The 3,208-nt window shown below is 48.7% G+C and overlaps 2 non-coding genes across 2 annotated transcripts; one reads left to right on the forward strand and one right to left on the reverse strand.

The window, feature by feature from the left end:
* The first annotated feature begins 1,393 nt into the window (after nt 1–1,393).
* trnaa-agc (transfer RNA alanine (anticodon AGC)) lies at nt 1,394–1,466 on the forward strand. The gene has a single exon. It is a non-coding gene; the product is annotated as a tRNA-Ala (tRNA).
* A 758-nt stretch (nt 1,467–2,224) lies between these two features.
* trnap-agg (transfer RNA proline (anticodon AGG)) lies at nt 2,225–2,296 on the reverse strand. Its single transcript has one exon. It is a non-coding gene; the product is annotated as a tRNA-Pro (tRNA).
* Nucleotides 2,297–3,208: the final 912 nt, after the last annotated feature.

A 3,208-nucleotide genomic window follows, 5' to 3' on the forward strand; every position in this document is an offset into this window, starting at 1 on the left:
CTGGTCAGGGATTGGCTGGACTATGGTCAGAAAACAATACTGAAAGCATACGATTGGCTGGGTGTGACAGTGGGTGGGTTTAGCTGAGACCCTGATCTAAGCATTTAAATCTTGTGGCAATCAGGACTCTGTATTAGCTACTATTGATCCATGCAGGACACAGCACAATTTGAGCCACCACTTAGACCTGGTGCCCTCTTGTCTTGGATGAGAGTGGCACAGCGATTGATTACTGGGGATCATCTTCTTCATCCCTGAACTACCTCACTCACACCGAGATCCCTGGCTGTAGTCCCCTTTACCTAAAGTGGGGTCTCCCTCACTGTCATCCACACTGTATCCAGAAGGTGCCGCATCAGAGAGGAGTCTCCCTGTGAACAGAAGAGCAGGTCAGTAATCTCGCTGTCATTCTGACACATACTGGCTTGTCAGAGACTATTTCTCTTCCAGGTAGTGTTTATTTCTAATGACAAAGGCTAATGCAGGCTGGTACAGAGTGTACTACCAAGTCTTATTTATGATAACTCACCTGACACTGTGTCTGGGCTCTGGGGCACAGTTACAGCATCATCATAGTACTCTGGAGCCTCTTCTTTCACAGAAGACATCAGCTCTCCTGAAGCACACAGAGACAGTTTTACTGTTACACATCAGATTTAAAATACAGGGGATCAGGCAACCTGATTATATAATACATTTCAAACCCATTCCATTTTTTTAAATTGAGATGGTGACTGACAACAGTGCAGCCTGTATCAGAACAGAGAAGGCAATGCTTTGTATCCTTGTGAAATATTTGAAGAGGAGCTGGACACTGGCAGCAGAATAAACAGACTCAGTGTGATGTAGTCTGCAGTACATAGAGGAGAGAGACTCAGAGTTTCTGGGATTGGTACAAGGTTTCTCTTTGGGACTGGACTGAAATAACCCACCTGACAAGGCATCTGGACTCTGAGGTATAGTTACAGCATCGTCATAGTACTCTGGGGCCTCTTCTTTCACAGAGGACATCAGCTCTCCTAAAGCACACAGAGCAGAGCTTCACTGTCACTGTCACACATCAGAACACTGATTCACTCGGCGTCAACATGATAGAACAGCGATCACTTGAAAACAATGTTCCACACTCCGTAAGCAAGAACTTCAGTGTTTGCAGTCACCCGATATGCCGATAGTCAAAGGAGCGCAAAACACGAAGCGTCAAAAGACAAGATGAGTTGATGGAAAGAGCGTTGAATTGATGAGCACAAAAGTTCAGCTCGTACAATAGGCAACGAAGGTCCCAGCGTCGTCATCGCACTTGAAAGGACTGCCTTGCAGACCAAGGACAGTGGGCGGTGCCTGGCAAGAGCGGCAGAGGCGGTAAGACATGATGCCGAGAAGCATGAAGCAAGGGGGATTATCTCAAATGGTAGAGCGCTCGCTTAGCATGCGAGAGGTAGCGGGATCGATTCCCGCATCCTCCAGGTCTGAGTTTGGAGCTCTGGGAGTCCGGTGCTCTCATTTAGCCTCTGCGACTTCTGATAGGTGCTCCTCCGTTGTGGAGAGAATGTCCTTCAGTTGTCAAGCGTTGAAGGGCCACACCTCCTTCCCAACATCAGTCTGCACTGAGTGCGTCTCCAGCATTTTCTCGTCCAGTTTGTCAGCTTAGCAAGTGAGAAGTATATCCGAGTGAAAACAGTGCTGATAATACTCTCACAAATTGTTAGAAGACGTGCTTTTGATCATCGATTGCTTAACAATCACATTTGTTCGACTTGAGCCATCAAGCTCGTAGTTTTCCTTCAAATCTTGAAAGCTCTCAGTGAGAACATCATAGGCTGCAGGACGCCCCGTAACTTGAGTACTTCAACAGAAAGAAGAGCAGACAGCTCCACAAATATGCGAGGCGCAGAGAGCGCAAGGCGAGCCGCACACGTTTCTGTGGCTGAGAGAGGGCAGTTTTTGCTTCTGCATTTCCCAAGTAAGGACGCATGACAACAAGCGATCGCGGTGCTCATCTACGACATAGTGGTGATGAGTTTTCAGTACGTGTTCTTTTGAACGAGCAATGAGGTTGCCACCTTGGACAGCTGACTGCACGCTCTCATTGTGCCACGTGATGAGAATTCGCCAGGCTCGTTCAGTCATTAGTCACATTCCATCATTTGCCATAAGCAGACGCTGCGAAGTGATGTGGATATCAGTTCCCAGTCTTGTGGAAGAGGAGGAAAAGAGCACACGAGGGCTCGTCCGGGAGTTGAACCCGGGACCTCTCGCACCCTAAGCGAGAATCATACCACTAGACCAACGAGCCACGGCAACATTGGCTATTTCAATCTGTCAGCGAGCTTGAGGATGGGGGAGAGGCGTCATTCGCTCGTCCAGTCAGACCTTCATCAATAAGTCAAGAAAGCCGCAATTACACGACTGCCTTGCAGACGAAGGGCAGTGAACTTTGCCTGGTAAGAGGGGAACAAGCGGCACTAGGTGACGCCGAGGCATAAGCCCCAGCAAGCGGGTTTGGCTTGTATGGAACAGCGCTTGCCTTGCATGTGGGAAGTAGCAGCATCAATTCCTGCGTCCTCTAGGCGTGTGCTTAGAGCTTGATGTGCTGAAAGGTGTCTTTTAGCCTGTGGTCACGCCTTTCATGGAGAGCATCGTGCAGCTGTCAAGCATTTCGCAGCCACGCCCCCTTTTCATCTTCTCTCTGGCTTAAGCGTCTCCGCCACTCTCTCTTGACATTTCATGTCAGCATGTCAGAAGTCCGAGTGACATTTTTAATGGCTGAGTGAGGGCACGATGCTGAAGCAGAGAGGCCACTTCAGCCAGAGAGACTTGTGCTAGGTGAGATCTGAAAGACGGACTCGCAACAGAAACAGACCAAAAATGTATCGGTGAGATCAAAAGGCAAATGCAACATTCAGCAGAGGGCGTCTAAAGATTAGGGAACGGGCGACTGAAATCCATGTGAGGCAAACTTTCCAGTGTCTGTTCTGCAGCTGGGCTTGTTGGCGTAATTGGTAGTGCGTCAGTCTCATAACCTGAAGGTTGTGAGTTTGTTCCTCCCATGGGGCAGGGTTGCTTCCTCTCTTACTCTTTTCAGACACTTGCGCCAACTGTTCGCTCATAACCACGTCTGGAATGCGTGACCTTTACACGGGCGAGAAGCAACGCCGCATCCCTTTCCTAAAGAACATTCACATTCAGAAATAAGTCAAGAAATTTG

This window comes from Atractosteus spatula, unplaced genomic scaffold, assembly GCF_055471065.1.
Source record: "Atractosteus spatula isolate fAtrSpa1 unplaced genomic scaffold, fAtrSpa1.hap1 Scaffold_145, whole genome shotgun sequence".
In the NCBI taxonomy this organism is placed as follows: domain Eukaryota; kingdom Metazoa; phylum Chordata; class Actinopteri; order Semionotiformes; family Lepisosteidae; genus Atractosteus; species Atractosteus spatula.